Source organism: Urocitellus parryii, chromosome 11 (genome assembly GCF_045843805.1).
Source record: "Urocitellus parryii isolate mUroPar1 chromosome 11, mUroPar1.hap1, whole genome shotgun sequence".
NCBI lineage: Eukaryota > Metazoa > Chordata > Mammalia > Rodentia > Sciuridae > Urocitellus > Urocitellus parryii.
The window spans coordinates 29,186,668-29,204,103 of NC_135541.1; the positions used below are offsets into that span (position 1 = coordinate 29,186,668).

Here is a 17,436-nt window from a genome sequence, read left to right on the forward strand (position 1 = left end):
ATGTGTTTCAATGTCTATTGTGAATTTCACCTTATCCAAAATTCTCCTGAGACTCTGTAATCCACCTTTGACTGTGAAAGGTCCATGAAGCTCTAATGCTCTTGCAGTGTGACAATGGGTGAAGTGAAGTAGGTATGTACAGGGCACTGGCTCCACTGGCCCCCCTTTTCTCTATAGAGGCAACTGTCTTATTTCCCACTTCCTTTACTCTTCCCATTTTGTCCTCTAGGTCTTTTGTCTACTCTTTTATTCTGCCTTCTTATATCCTGGGCATTTTTTTTTTTCCTTTCAGGATCAGCTTGAATCTACTTCCTCCAGGAATCCTTCATTCTCCACTTATTTTATTTTTAATTTTTTTTTTAGTTGTAGATGGATAGCATGCCTTTGTTTTGTTTATTTTATTTTGTTTGAACTTGACTACTGTGCCACATCCCCAGCCCTATTTTGTATTTAATTTTGTTTATTTTTATATGTAGTGCTAAGAGTCGAAAATAGTGCCTCACACATGTTAGGCAAGAACTATGTCTCTGAGCTAGCTCTCCCCCTATTTTACTGCTGTTTTTTTTTTTTTTTTTTGGTGCTAGGGATTGAACCCAGGGCCTTGTGCATTTGAGGAAGCCCTCTACCAACTGAGCTATATCTCCAGCCCCCTCTTCCTATTTTAAATCATACTAAAACAATGGCTCCTGGAATAGATTGGGATCTTATCATTATTTGTTCTTTTCAAATGTACATAGTACCATCTGTTGGAGAAGATAAAATTCGGGGCTGAGGTTGTAGCTTAGTGGTAGTGGTAGCTTGCCTAGCACACGTCAGGCGCTGGGTTTGATCCTCAGCACCACATTAAAAAATAAATGAATAAAATAAAGGTATTGTGTCCACCTACAACTAAAAACATTAAAACAAAAAAGAAGATAAAATTCCTTCCGAACAATGATTTTTGAAATTCAACATACTTAGGAATCTAACACTGAAAACACATTCTATAACATTTACTGATGACCCAAACTGCAACAGGCATTCAACTAGAATAAAGAGATAACAAGACAGACCTGGTCTCTTCCACAGTACACTTTATAGTTTTTCAAAGTAAGCAATTTTTCTCATCATTCCTTAAAAAACAGAATTTCCTGCTCTTTTCTTTCTTCTTGCCTCCCTCTTTCCTTTTGTAGTAAACTATATATAAAACATTAAATTTATCATTTTCAAGTATACAGTTCTGTGGCATAAGTACACTTACATTGTGCAACCATCACAAATACCCATCTACAGAACTTATTCATCTTCTCCAACTAAAACTCCACCCTCATTAAACTCTAATTCCCCCATTTACTCCTGCCCCCATTCAACAATCTCTTCTCTATAAATTTGAATACTTTAGGTACCTCTTAAAAGAGAAATCATACAATATTTGTCCTTTTGTGTCTGGCCTATTTCACTTAGCAAAGTGTCTTTATGGTTCATTTTGTAGCAGTTATCAAAACTTCCTCTTTAAGACTGAATTATATTTTGTTATATGTATATAGTATATACCACATTTTGTTTATAATGCATTTGTTGATAAAAAGGTTGCTTTCACCTTTTGGTTACTGTGAAGAACACTAAAGACATGGCTATAGAAATTGTGAATTGAGTCTCTGCTGCTTTCTTACGTGTTTTTTTTTTTTTTTTTTTTTTGTACTGGGGATTGAACCAGGGGCACTTTACCATGGAGCTATATCCCCAGCGGCCTTTTTATTTTTTAATTTGCTCAGGCTGGCCTTGAACTTAGGACCGTTCTGCCTTGGGCTCCCAAGTTGTTGGGATTATAGGCATGTGCCACCCAACTAGTTTAGAATAATTTTTAGTAAGGAAAATTTCAAACATACACAAAATGAGAGATATATTTTTATGTACCCATCAACCAGATTCAACAATTAACATTGTATCAACCTTTTAAATTTTTTGCTATAGTTTAATTATGGTTGAATTGTATCTGTCCCTAAAAGATGTTGGGGTCCTATATCCCTCAGTACCTGTGAGTGTGAAATATTATTTGGATATACGGTCTTTGCAGATGATCAAGCTAAGATAAAGTCATTAAAGGGGCACAATTCAATATAACTGGTGTCCTTATAAAAAGGGGAATTTGCACAAAAATACAGACACACAGAGGGAAGACAATATTAAGATTCAGGGAGAATGCCATTTATAAGCCAAAGATACCTAAAGTTTCTTGAAGCTAGGAGAGAGGCATGGAACAGTCTCCCTGTCAAGAAGGAACCAGCCCTGCTGATATTTTGGACTTCTTGCCTTAAGAACCATAAGACAATACATTTCTGTTGCTCTAAACTGCTCAGTTTGTGGTTCTTCGCTGTAGCAATACTGGCAAACTAACATAGTTTGTTTATTTTTGCACTACTGGAGATAGAACCCAGGGCCTCATGCATGGTAGGCAAATATTTTACCACTGAGCTATATCCCACCCCCTAATACAGTATTTTGAAGCAAACTCCAGATATAACTAATTAAAGGGATGGGTAGGACAAGAAGAACTCAAATTATCACTATTTGCCAATGATATGATTCTATACCTAGAAGACCCCAAAAATTCCACCAGAAATCTTTTAGAGCTAATAAATGAATTCAGCAAAGTAGCAGAATATAAAATCAACACTCATAAATCAAAGACATTTCTGTACATCAGCGACAAATCCTCAGAAGGAGAAACTAGGAAAACCTCCCCATTTACAATAGTCTAAAAAACAAAACAAAAACTTGGGAATCAACTTAATGAAATGCTAAAGAAAGAAAGATCTTAGAAGGGCTGGGATTGTGGCTCAATGGCAGAGTGCTTGTGAGGCACTGGGTTCAATCCTCAGCATCACATAAAATAAATAAATAAATAAACAAGTAAACAAACAAACAAATAAATAAATGTATTGTGTCCATCTACAACTAAAAAATATTTTAGAAAATTTAGAAGATGGAAAGATCTCCCTTGTTCTTAGATAGGCAGAATTAATATTGTCAAAATGACCATATTACTGGGCTGGGGTTGTGGCTCAATGGTAGAGCGCTTGCCTAGCGTGTGGGAGGCCCTGGGTTCGATCCTCAGCACCAGATAAAAATAAATAAGTAAAATAAAGGTATTGTGTTCAACTACAACAAAAAAAATAAATAAATATTTTTTAAAAAATGACCATACTACCAAAAGCACTATACAAATTCAATGCAATCTCAATCAAAATCTCAATGACATTCCTCATAGAAATAGAAGAAGCAGTCATGAAATTCATCTGGAAAAATAAGAGACCCAGAATAGCCAAAGCAATCTTTAGCAAGAAGAGTGAAGCTGGTGGGACTACTATACTAGACCTTAAACTATACTACAGAGTAATAGTAACAAAAACAGCACGACATTGGCACCAAAATAGACCTGTAGACCAATGGTACAGAATAGAGGACACAGAGACAAATACACATTCAGTTATCTCATATTAGACAAAGGCACCAAAAACATATATTGGAGAAAAGATAGCCTCTTCAACAAATGGTGTTGGGAAAACTGGAAATCCATATACAACAAAATGAAATTAAACCTCTATCTCTCAATATGCATGAAACTCAACTCAAAGTGGATCAAGGACCTAGGAATTAAACCAGAGACCCTGCAAATAATAGAAGAAATGGTAGGCCCAAATCTCTATCATGTTGGATTAGGCTCCAACTTCCCTAATAAGACTCCTATAGCACAAGAATTAAAACCAAGAATCAATAAATGGGATAGATTCAAACTAAAAAACTTCTTCTCAGCAAAAGAAACAATCTGTGAGGCGAATAGAAAGCCTACAGAATGGGAACAAATTTTTACCTAATGCACATCAGATAGAGTACTAATCTCTAGGATATTTAAGCACTCAAAAATCTCAACACCAAAAACACAAATAACCCAATCAATAAATGGGGCCAAGGAACTGAACAGACACTTCTCAGAAGAGGATATACAATCAATCAACAAATATATGAAAAAAATGTTCAACATCTCTAGCAATTAGAGAAATGCAAATTAAAACCACTCTTAAGATTTCATCTCACTCCAGTCAGAATGGCAGCTATTAAGAATATAAACAACAATAAGTGTTGGCGAGGATGTGAGGGAAAAGGCACACTCATACATTGCTGGTGGGACTGCAAATTGGTGCAGCCAATATGGAAAGCAGTATGAAGATTCCTTGGAAAACTTGGAATGGAACCACCATTTGACCCAGATATCCACTCCTCAGTGTATACCCAAAGGACTTAAAAACAGCACACTACAGGGATGCAGCCACATCAATGTTTACAGCAGCACAGTTCACAATAGCTAAATTGTGGAACCAACCCAGATGTCCTTCAGTAGATGAATGGATAGGGAAACTGTGGTATACATACACAATGGAATATTGTTCAGCATTAAAAGAGAACAAAATCATGGCATCTTCAGGTAAATGGATGAAGTTGGAGAAGTGCTAAGTGAAGTATAAGCCAATCCCCCAAAACCAAAGGCTGAATGTTTTCTTTGATATAAGGATGCTGATTCATAATGGTGATGGTGGAGCATGGGAGGAATACAGGAACTTTAGATGGGGCAACAGGAGGGAGGAGAAGGGGAGGGATGTGGGGGTAGGAAAGAGGGTGGAATGAGTGGGACATCATACCCTAAGCACATGTATGAAGACATGAATGGTGTGAATCTACTTTGTGTACAACCAGAGAGTTAAAAAAAAATGTGCTCTGTATGTGTAATATGAATTGAATTGCATTCTGCCATCATATATAACAAATTAGAATAAATAAATAATTTTTAAAAATGAACTTTTCTAGACCCTGTGTGGACACACCATCAGACTTCCAGCACTGCTGTAAATGAGACCTGAAGGATTTCTAGCCTACTGGGAGAACTGGTGTGCATACTGAGAAAGTGTACAGTGACCCAGTGAAGAAAGAAAGCAAGCCTCCACTGATCTAAATGGAATAGATCCTAAGAGTTTATATGGCTGCATGGAATAGAATGACTTGTCAAACCAAGTTGAGTTCAAAGTTTAGGAACAGAATAGCAAGGGGTGGGCATAGAATGAGGAAAACTCAGTTGAACAAAAACTCAAAATATAAGAGAAACTTTATCACATGCATTCCTTTACATAAATATGACTGCTAACAAGTAAAGGAAATGTCACAGATGGCTCCTGAATTCAGATGCCAGCCTGAAACAACTCATCAAGCCAGAACAATACCAATGAAGACAACAGCCTCCTAAGATAACTTAGTTATCCTGAAGTGTTCAACAAAATATAAACAATTCCTTTTTCCATTTGAAGACCTTCAGATAATCAATCTCTTCCTACTTTATTTGATAGTCTACACTTGTCTCAAAAAAGAAGCATTTTCTCTCACATTAGAAAAGTTAAAACTAATGTGCTGCTGCATAGTCATTACAATTTAGAAGAAATTAGAGATTAAGAAATGCTTGAAATAAAGAAGTTAGCTCAAAACTAGAAGAAAGATAATGACTTGTGAAGCATGGTTACTTACTAGCTATCTATAATTCTAATGAGAAAATTTGGGACAATCACCTTATTGCATGGCTACCTGGTACTTGCTTTAATAGAAAGGCACCTGACATGCCCTTGTAAATGCATGATTTTGGTGGCACTGTAAGTGGTCAGGAGTACATATGGAATTATCAAATTAGAGGCCTGCCTATTCAGCAGAGTGAACTGTAACACCATGGTACTCAGGCCCTCTCCAAGAAAGGCAGTGCACTAAAGTGAAAGCCCTGGACTCAAAGCAGCAGATGCTGCCAGAGCTGGAAGAATTCTTAAGAGTTCCAAGTGCTACTCTTCATTCTACCAACAGAATAACAAGATGAAATGATTTTTGCCCATGTTAAAAGCAGATCAGGGGTAGGGTTGTAGCTCAGTGGTAAAGTGCATGCTTAGTGTGTGTGATGCCCTAGGTGTGATCCCTAGTACCAAAACAAATGAATGAATAAATAAAAATGAATAAAAGTAGATTACTTTATTTCTCTAGATTATAGTTTCCAACCTATATTTGCTGAGTAGCTACCATATGTCAGACTTACGATGTAGCAGTGAACAAAATGAGCATGACCTGAAGGAGGTCATACTCTACTGCATACAGCTTACAGTTTGGTGGAAAATCAAATACTACAAGTGTGCGACGGCTGTGAAAGGCAAGCACAGAATGCTATGGAAACATATAATACTGAACCCAGTGTAGGTTGGAAGAAAACAGAAAGCTTCGCCTTTAAGCTTAGATCTGAAGGAAGAAAGAGTAGGAGTGAAAGAATGGAGATACTGAGATGAGCACTCTGGATAGAGAAGATAGCAGGTACTAAGGCCTTGAAGCAGACTGGTGAAAATGAGAAACTAAAGGAGGATCAGAACTGAAGAAACAGAAAACAAAATAAAGAAAGGTACACATGAGGCTGGAGAGCTTTCAGGCCATATTTAGGATTTTGGTCTAAATTCTAAAGGAAGACAGACTCAGGTTACAGCTAGCTATAGGTATAGGTAGAGGTTTAAGGTGTCTTTGAGGTTCCTGATTATTCTTGCTGTTGCCCACATTCAGCTTTCCTTTCTGACTGTTGGTCTAAGATCAACATTAGACAAAGATGCAACAGCATGCATACTTTACCAGCTTCCATTATTGCACAATAAATCCTTTATTCTAATCGCTCACAGCACTTCTGCTTCAAAAATTGCTACTAGGTGAGGTATGGGGCTCATTTCTATAATCTCAGCTACTTGGGAGGCTGAGGCAGGACAGCAAGTTTAAGGAGAAATTGGAAAGCCCTGTCTCAAAGTAAAAGAGAATATAAAAAGGGCTGAAGATGTAGCTCAGAGTGTTTTCCTAGCATGTGCAAGGCCCTTGGATCAATCTCTGGTAGTGCAACAAAACTAAACAAAATTTCACTTAAATCTTCCCTATACTTACAACGATATTATACTCTTTTGTTTGAGAATCAGTGAGTAACTCACTGTTCCTTGTATATAATTTTTCTTTTCCTTTCTGTGCCTTTACTCAACCCATATGCATCCACTTCTTCCAACATGTATAAATCCATAAAACCCCAGTCTCAAACATCATTTTTCACTTTAATCAACCCAATGTTCTCTAACTCATTATCCATTCTGTTGCTCAAACCAGAAATGTGGGGCATTTCTGACACTTTTCCATATCTTATCCCAACTCCTAAGATTTTACCTTCTAAATCCTTCTCTAATTTATCCACTTTTTCTTTCCACCTCCACTATCAATACTCTAGTGATTAGAAATATGTAGTGAGATTGAAACAAATGCAACAGGGTTTTGGGTAAAGATTAAACATAGGCATTAACTCCTACCCCTTCTGAAAACTTATAACCATGGCAAAGTTGTTTTGTTTTGTTTTTAAAGACAAACCCACAAGGACAAAGACCCTGTGAAGAGAATAATGACAACATTTTGAAAGCTAGAAAACAGAAGGATGTGATACAGATTTTAGTATATCCAAGAAAGTTGAATTGTAAATCAGACATACAAAAAGCTAAAGAATCTAATTTGTCCTGTTGAAACCCTGAAAAGATCAGGAATTGGCAACATAGCTTTTACTTACCCAGGCAGAAGATTAGATTTTTCTCTGCAATCTACAGCCAGTCCCAAAGAAAGGGCTTAAAAATATCGACATGGGTGTTTTCTTATAGCCATATCACTTCATAGAAGTGAGAATAAAAGTGTAGAAAACGAAGAATATTATCTCAGTGCCTACACTGGACAAGACATCCAGGGAAAAGTTTGTGATCCTGGCTTCCAAAAGCCCTTCTATACCCCTGACCCCCACCCCAAACTGTGAATTAGAAAAGTACATTAGGAATTAGGGCTTGTTAGTATCAATGGGGTAAATAGTATTATTAGATTTTCTACAACATCAAGAAAATAATCAAGAGTTTAAACCTTCTCATCTGTTGTCACAGAAACAGATATTTGGCAATGATTTCTGAGGTCTTGACCAAAGTCCTTGAAAGTCCCTAGATATAAATATGTCTAAATCTTCCAAGATGAACTCGTGAACATTTTATTCCATTTGAAAATATCTGTTAAAAGCTTGTTTTAATATTTTCATTACCATTCCAGTAAAAAAACCCTTGACTAGAATTCAAAAAAACAAAGCAGAACATTGGAGAAAAGCTACATGATTTTCTTATTAAGTATTTGGCACAAATACCTTTCACTTATGAACTATTAAAAACACATGTCTGTCAGAAATAAAATAGGAATTTTTGAGCTGGGGGGTATCTTTAAAGAACAACTAAGCCGATTTCAATTAGAGAAACTGAGGCTTACAGAAACAAAGTGATTTACTCAAGGCCACACAGCTGGTTTGTCTCAGAACTAGATTCCAAATTCCTTCAACATGAATTTCCAGTACAATGCTCTTTCTATAAGCAATATTCTTTTCAGTTGAGCGCGCTACCACTTGAGCCACATCCCCAGCCCAGCAATATTCTTTTCTACTACACTCAATGCCTGTACAAGTCAGAAAAGCACCAATTAGACATGTGAGAAAGGTGCTGTGCTTTTTCCAAATCTAACAAGGTTGTGAGAATCTGAGCCCCTTGTAATAAATTTTTTGTTTGTTTTTGGGACCAAGAATTTAACCCAATTTGCTTAATCAATGAGCCACACCCCTAACACTTTTCATTTTGAAACAGGGTCTTTCCAAGTTGCTTAGGACCTTGCTAGGCTACTAAAGTTAGCCTTGAACTTGCAATTGTCCTGCCTCAACCTCCCAAGCTGTTGGGATTACAGGTGTGCACCACCGTACCCAGCTTGTTTTTTGTTTTTGTTTTGTTTTGTTTTCCTTTAGAATAAAGTTACCAGTACTGCCTGATGTCTAAGCTTGCTGGGGAGACTGCTTCTGTACCTGACCACAAGCCTAGCAGGACTCCTGCTCCAACAGGGGTCTAATTCTTTTACTTTTCAGAACCAAATATGCCTGAAGCCCAACAAAACAATGTCTTTGAAATCAAGTAAATACTGCATTTCTTCATTCTCTCTCTAAGGGAGAAAACATATGGGGTATACATTCTATCATTGTCCTTTTCTTCTATAACCATTACAAAAGTAAGAAAAATTTAGAAGAGGTTTCTAGTTATCTTACATACAAAAAGGTTTTTTTCCAAGATAAGTCTGGCATTTGCCCAACTGAGACTGGCCCCTATCTTTGGAAATTCATTTTTTTTAAAGGAGACAATGTATTCTCATATTTAAAAAATGAAAATCTTGGGGCTGGGGATGTGGCTTAGGGGCTGGGGATGTGGCTCAAGCGGTAGCGCGCTCGCCTGGCATGCGGGTGGCCTGGGTATGATCCTCAGCACTACATACAAACAAAAATGTTGTGTCTGCAGAGAACTAAAAAATAAATATTAAAAAAAAATTAAAAATAAATAAATAAAAAATGAAAATCTGAATCTAATTAGCTTTTACCCACCATCTTACTGAGGCAGGAGGAGCACAATATCCCCAGAGGACCCATAGGAATGGAGGAATAACATTTTTACTACTCATTTATTCAGCCAGCTGCCCTACTATAACTACACACCACAGATCCTGAGTCACTGGGGTGTGAATTCTAAGAAGAACAGGGCAAAAATCTGTCAAAGCCTTTACTTTGACAGCACTCACATTACTACTATAAGAATATAGGAAATGTTCTTTTGATATGGAATAGCAATTGACCTTAGAGTTCTCTGACACCAGAGATAGTAAAAATCCACTGTTTTTTTTTTTTTTAATGTATCAGGAAGCCAAATATGATCTGAATTTATGAATACCTCTCTTGAGAATTCAGAGATTACTTGTAGTCCCAGACTTAAGCAACAACATTTTAAAAAATGTTATTCTACTTGCTTATTATTACTTCAAAAATCAACCATCTACCAAATTTGGTAGCAAACAAAAACTCTCATTTATTATGAGAACTATGGTTCTCCAAAAGCCTAACAGACTGAAATATTTATTTAGTTTTTTCTAATTTGATCCAACAAATGATATGTGTCTACTTTTCTTGATGATAGAACTGGTCCTATCTCTCTAGTATGCCTAGAAGTTGTTTCAGGAAAGAAGTATGCTTTAAGTTCTTCTGGGGAATCCTTCAAAATTCTGGATATTGAAATCCTAAATGACTTACTGGTAGAATAAAGATGATTTAAAATAAATGTCAACTATAACTCACTGGGTAACTCAAATGTGATATATCCATAAAACAGGATAACATTCAACAACAAAAAGAAATGTATTATCAGCATTGCCAAAAAAAGAAAAAAAATCCAAATGTTTAATAATACTGATATGGTTAAGTAAACAACTGTGTATGTGTGCATGCACACATGCATATTTATGTCTGTAAATATATGTATACACACATATACATATAATACATCACATATGAATAAATATGTACATACGTATTCATATAACAGACTATTATGAAGCTATTGAAAATCATGATAAAAAGAATAAGAGATATGAGGACTATGGTAGTTAGGATAATGATCCCTCAAAGATGTCCATATCCTAACCTCTGGAAACTGTAAATATGCTACCTTACATGGCAAGAGGAACTTTGTCAATGTGATTAAGTATATTGAGATGAGGTGATTGCCCTAGATTTTCCTGTGGGACCAATGTAATCACAAGGGTCCTTATAAAAGGGAGATAGAAGAGTCAACTGAGTATGTTTTAATATGTCATTTAATTCTCCAGAACCACACAGCCTGAAATGCTCAAAATGGAAACCATACTATGAGGCCTAACTATAACACAACAAATCTAGTGGACTGCTACTTGAATATACTAGACTAAGTTGGTCCTGGGAAGACAGGATGTTACCTGGACTAGCTGGAGCCTCACATTCCACTATAGACATGGCCTGTGGCCCAAAGAGAATAAGAAACAAAGATCCAAGTAGTTGTTTCAGGTGCTGGATCCAATTTCACACCTATGTCCATCATTCCTGGGTAGCTAAAAATTCCCTCAGATTCTGATAGACAAGTATCAGGACACTGCTGGGCCATAAATCCTAAAATGAATAGTATAGCAGTTTTCTATCTTGGTACATTAGAATCATCTTTTTTTAAAAAGGAGTTTTTTAAAAAACACGTAAGGATCCAGTTTGACATGACTACAGCTATTTTAGTCATAGCCACCATTCTGCCTGCCAGGTAACCCTGGCACGTATCTCAATCCCTATAAAACAAAGTTGTTAACATAATCATCTGTATTTGTGTACAATACCCACTACCACCCTCTTTCTTTCTTTCTTTCTTTTTTTTTGGTGGGGGGTATGTAGGATTGAATTCAGGGTTATTTTTCCACTGAGCTACATCCCCAGACTTGTTTATTTTTTATTTTGAGGCAGGGTCTTACTAAGTTGCTTAGGGCCTTGATAAATTGCTGAGGCCGGCCTTGAATTTGGTATCCTCCTGCCTCAGTCTCAGGGTGCTGGGATTACAAGCCTGTGCCATCATGTCTAGCTTTAAAAAAAAAACAAAAACAAACCAAAACGAAATGCTTCACAAATTTGCTTGTCATCCTTGTGAAGATGCCATGCTAATCTCTGTATTATTCCAATTTTAGCATACATGTGCTGCTGAAGTGAGCACTCAGGCTGCTTGTTTCTTAACTCATTTTGGACATGTTAGCAGTTTTGGGAAAAGGCCAGTCTGGTTGGCTGCAGCTCACCTTTATTTAGTTTAGTGCATAAACCTCTACTGCCTTGGGATGAAGGTATCCTTCAGTCCTGCTACCACCCAAGACATGTTTCTGTTTGTAAGTCCCTAATAAATTATGCTTTGTGCAATCCTGGATCTTTCTGCATTTTTCTTCAGGCTTAGGTATCTTCTGATTTTGGCAGCCAGATCTCATACACCTGCATTGAGTTTTTCTGAAATAAAATGCTGATCCTGTGCCAACCAAATTAAATGAAAATCTCTATGGGTAGGATCCAGTCATCAATATTTTTTAAAATGCTCCCCAGGTTGACAAGTATTGGTCTCATGAGAAAGGAGAAGTAGAAATCAATGCTTATAGTGGTGAGAGGCTGGAAAGGTTCTGATTGAATGGATGTACACTTTAACTACCCAGAACAGTTTAATTCTAGAATTAAACTATGAATGATCACTTCAAGAGTGAGAAAACTTGCTTCACAAGGCAGTGGCAAACCACAGGGAAAACCAGGTCATTATGTGTTGAAGTTTGGATTCTCCAGAATTACACATGTTTAGTAGGGATTAACATCTGTGAAAAGAAGGAGAGAAAGTAGAATTGTGGCGAGAAAAAGACTGAAACGAGATGCAGGTTCCACAAAGCTTCAGCCACCCTGGCAGGTAATTTTGAAGCAAATGTTGCCTCTCAAAGTGGATTCAGTAAGGCAGAGCAAGACTTCAGACAATGTGCCTTTCTGCAGGTGAGATAAATCCAGAAGTTGGTGACAGCTAGAAGCTGAGCAGCTAGTCCTTCTTTGAAGGGGGATCTTGGCAGCATCTCTCTATCACATAGCAATATAGCAGTGGACAGGTTGATAAGAGGTAGCTTTTTCTAAAGAATTAATTGTAATCCAGGCCTTTCTCTAGGAATACAGGGAAGAAGAATTATGGGACTATTTGTTGCCAATATTGAAACAATAGAAGTCCTTGAAGTTTAAAAAGACCAAAAGATGACTATCTATAGCTTTAATATTTTGAATAGAGCTGGTAATTTGTCCAAGATCTCAATAAAGGCATTGTGCTGAGGCAGGATACATCCCAAATATAGCCACATGACTTCCTACTTCTGAACTGTATGGGAATCAACTGAGGCTGAAAGCAATGGTGTCAGACCTTTTTCCCCTGAAGATGTGGTTCAACTTCAGTTTTCCCAAGAAATTTTAATTCAAAGTCTTCAGATTTAGAATCTTATTAGTCATCTATTACTAAACAACATGTTACCTCAAACTAGAAGGCTTAAAACAACAAACAATATCTCACAATTTAGGTGCTTCAGGAATCTGGGAGTGGTTTAGTTGGGTGATTCTGACTCAGGACCTCTCATTAAGCTGCATTCAAGCTGTTGTTTGGAGCAACAGTCATCTTGAGGTTTCATAGGAAGAGACTCTGTTTTCATCATGGCTGCTGACAGGTCTGAGAATATCCACTTCATTTATGGGGGTTGCCAGCCTCCACTCATGGCTGTCTCTACAGTCTGACTAGAACCTTATGTCAATGGCAGCTAGCTTTCCTTTCCCCAAAGCTGAGTTATGACCCAGTTATGAGAAAGTTATGACTTTCTCAGAGAAAAGAGTGTCAGTGGGCACCAAAGACAGAAATTGCAGTCTTTTTATAACCTGATTTTGGAAGTAACATACCATTACTTCTGCCATAGTCTAACAAATCACTAAATCCAGCTCTATCTCTTGAGGGGAGATGATTCAAAGACATTTATAAATGTATCTTTAAAACACCTATAGAAATTTAATGGAATAGAAAGGTCCAGAGTTCAGTTAGTTTTGCTTCTGCTATTGAGTAAGGAAGAAATGAACAATTCAATGAAAGTCATTACCCATATCCATTGCAGAGTGCTTTCTGAGCAGCCTGGGTTCATTCAGCAAGGGCAAAGACCCTCCCCAGCTGGACTCCTCCCCAGTAGGCATTTGTATTATGGCTACTAAACTAGGAAAGGCCACTTTCCAAAAGCAAGAGCAATGTGTTAACCCACTTGACTATATTCTTCAGGTTTTCGCGACTTTTAAAATTAGGGAAAAATTTTAAAATACAGAAAAACATAGAGAAAAAATAATCATACATACTTATACTTTCCAAAATTAATTCTTACTACCTCAGTATTAACAATTCTAGTTTTTTAAAACACCATTTGTTTTATGAAAAAAGATGCAGTTAATCTTACAGAAATCAAAGCCTACTTTAGAAAATTACTAACAGTTAAATAAAGTCATCCTAAATCTTATTTCTCGGGAATAACAATCATTAAAGACACCTCTCTATGTATATATATACACAAATAGACATACCAGTATAAAAACAGGATTATACTACTGAGTATTTTTGAAATAAAAAGTACTTGATCAATCAATAAACATATGAAAAAATGTTCAATATCACTAGCAATTAGAGAACTGCAAATTAAAACTACAGTGAGATTTCATCTCATCCCAGTCAGAAGAGCAATTATCAAGAATATAAGTAAATGTTGGCAAGGATGTGGGGAAACAGGTACACTCATACATTGCTGGTGCAAATTGGTGCAACCAGTATAGAAAGCAGTATGGAGATTCCTCAGAATGGAACCACCATTTGACCCAGTTATTCCACTCCTTGGCATACATCCCAAAGACTTAAAATCAACATACTATTGTAATACAGCCACATTGATGTTTACAGCAGCTCAATTCACAATAGCTAAATTATGGAACCAACTTAGGTGTCCTTCAACACATGAATGCATAAAGAAAATGTGGTATATAAATATAATGGAATTTTACTCAACCATAAAAAGAATGGCTTTACGACTTTTGCCAGTAAATAGATAAAACTGGAGACTATCATGCTAAGTGAAATAAGCCAATCCCCTCAAACCAAAGGCTGAATGTTCTCTCTGACACGCAGATGCAGAGGTGGGGAGAGAAAGGGAATTCACTGGTTTGGATAGGGTGGAGTGGGGGGAAGGGAGCAAGGATGGGAATGGGAAAGACTGCAGAATGACTCAGACATGACTTTCCTATGTTCATATATGAATGCAAGACCTATGTCTTAACTCCACATCATGTACAACCACAAAAACGGGAATTTATACTCCATGTATATATGATATGTCAAAATACATCCTACTGTCATGTATAACTAAAAATAACAAATAAAAAAATAAAATGAAAAGTGCTGGGCCTGGGGTTGTGGCTCAGTCGTAGACTGCTCACCTAGCATGTGCGAGGCCCTGGGTTGGATCCTCAGCACCACATATAAATAAATAAAATAAAGGTATTTTGTCCAACTACAACTAAAAAAAATAAATATTTTTGAAAAGAATTTAAAAAAAATGTTATATTTTACTTGTACTTAACAGAAGAAAAAAGAAGTCAAAATGAAAGAATAGTGAGGCACAGTGGCACACACCTGTAGTCCTAGTGACTTGGAGGTTGAAGTTCAAAACCAGCCTTGGCAACTTAGCAAGGCCCTAAGAAACTCAGGGAGACCCTGTCTCAAAAAAGGACTGGGGATGTTGCCCAGTGGTTAATTGCCCCTGGGTTCAATCCCTGGCACCAAAATCAAACCAACAAAAAACTCCCCAAAAGTTGGAGTTTTATTTAAAGTTTTCTCATTTTTTAAACTTCCTTATTATAAAAAAGAAGCTATTATCACATAGACATGTTTATTTTCTCTTTAATCTAACTGCCTGATTTTTGGCAGTTTTATTTTTATGATGTTTAGGTTTATGATATCTGAATTATATTCTATAGCCACAATTCCTATAGTTGTATCAGTTCTGTATATAAATGGATTAAATGTTGATGACCATAGCTCCTCTGTTACTAAATGTATTTTTATTCAATTCTTGGTTGCTTTTACTATCAATAAGTTTTTCTTTAAGAAGGGCTCATAGGTGATACATCTTTTGAGTTCTTTCATGTTTGAGTATGTCTTCTTGCTGCTTTTATATTTGAATGATATCTTTATTTGTTTATACTATTCCTGAGTTTCACTCTCTTTACCCAAGAACTGTGTAGATATTATTTGTCAGGTACTGAATCCTGTGTAAACCTAATTTTTCCTAATTTCCATGTAAGCTTTTGCCTCTGGATGTTTGAAAAATTCTCTTTATCCCTGAAGCTTAATAAATTTATTTAATCTGGCCAAATTTCTTTGGAACAAAGTGTAATCTGTAGAACAAAGTGAAATCTGTAGATTTTATGAATGAGGTCCTAGGTTTAATCTTTAACACTAAATAAATAAAATCTGAATACCCTTTTAAAAAATATATATACATATTTTAATTATACATGGACACATATCTTTATTTATTTTTATGTGGTGCTGAGGCTCAAACCCAGTACTTCACATGTGCAAGGTAAGCACTCTACCTTCGAAGGTGCTTATCAATAATTTAATTCCAAGCAAGTCTCTAAATACTCAAAACTCTTCTTAAATGTTGAGATACAAGCTGGCTGCAGTGGTTAGAAAGCTTCAGGAATAATTTCTTCAACCCAAGCCCAAATCTAAATATTCTTCATTTGATTCAGGATATTTTATCATTTTCTTTTATTTTTATTTATTTATTTTTTTTTAAAGAGAGAGTGAGAGAGGAGAGAGTGAGAGAGAGGAGAGAGAGAGAGAGAATTTTTAATATTTATTCTTTAGTTCTCGGCGGACACAACATCTTTGTTGGTATGTGGTGCTGAGGATCGAACCCGGGCCGCACGCATGCCAGGCAAGCGCGCTACCGCTGAGCCACATCTCCAGCCCTCATTTTCTTTTAAAAATTAAAATTAAAGTTATCTATGTACATAAAGAGGTGAATAGTTTTTTAAAAACCTTTTAAAATTGTTGATGAACCTTTATTTTATTCATTTATTTATATGCAGTGCTGAGAATTGAAACCAGTGTTTCACACATGCAAGGCAAGTATTCTACCACTGAGCCACAACTCCAGCCCATAAAACTTTTAATAAATAAGTTCAGGTGTTTATTTCTTCTTCTACACATTTTCTGTTTCCCTGAAGCATCCACTTTCAATTTTTTCAGTAGACCAGTTTAGCATTTATGCCTCTCATTCACATTCTTATATTAGTGTTTCTTGGGTTTTCCACTTCAGAAATTATCTGGTGAATTCCCACTGTAGAAGATATGATTTCACTTTTTTTAATCACCAATGCTACCACACACTACCACACTTCCTATACTTTCTACCTTCACAATATAATTGGCTTCATATTTTGGTTATAATGGCATGTTTCTAATGCTTAAGTTATTAGGACTTCAGTTCTAGATATTAACTACTCACTATAGAAGAATGAGATTTGTCTGTTTTCTTCAGTCATGACTCCAACATGCTATACCCGGTCATCATTCCAAAGTGAACACATCATAATTTTTGTAAGACTGAGTTAGTGATTACATTATTATGTATATTTAAACATAAGTGGTAGGTGAATCATTCACAATCAATGATTAGTTCTTCCCCTGCATTTTTGTTATTTGCCTTGGTGTTAATAATTGCCTTGTTATTTTTTATTTTTCAAAGGTATGTATCAATAGTTTAATTCCAAGAAAATCACTAAATACCCAAAACTCCTCTTAAATGTTGAGATATAAGCTGGCTACAGTGGCACATGCCTGTAATCCCAGTGACATGGAAGACTGAAGC

At 36.3% G+C, this 17,436-nt stretch overlaps 1 protein-coding gene and 1 non-coding gene across 4 annotated transcripts in view; both read right to left on the reverse strand.

Moving 5' to 3' along the window:
• Eif2b3 (eukaryotic translation initiation factor 2B subunit gamma) overlaps positions 1-17,436 on the reverse strand; it is a 109,792-nt gene that overhangs the window by 41,098 nt on the left and 51,258 nt on the right. The window lies entirely within an intron of this gene.
• LOC113189173 (U6 spliceosomal RNA) lies at positions 11,582-11,687 on the reverse strand. The gene has a single exon (XR_003301620.1). It is a non-coding gene; the product is annotated as a U6 spliceosomal RNA (small nuclear RNA).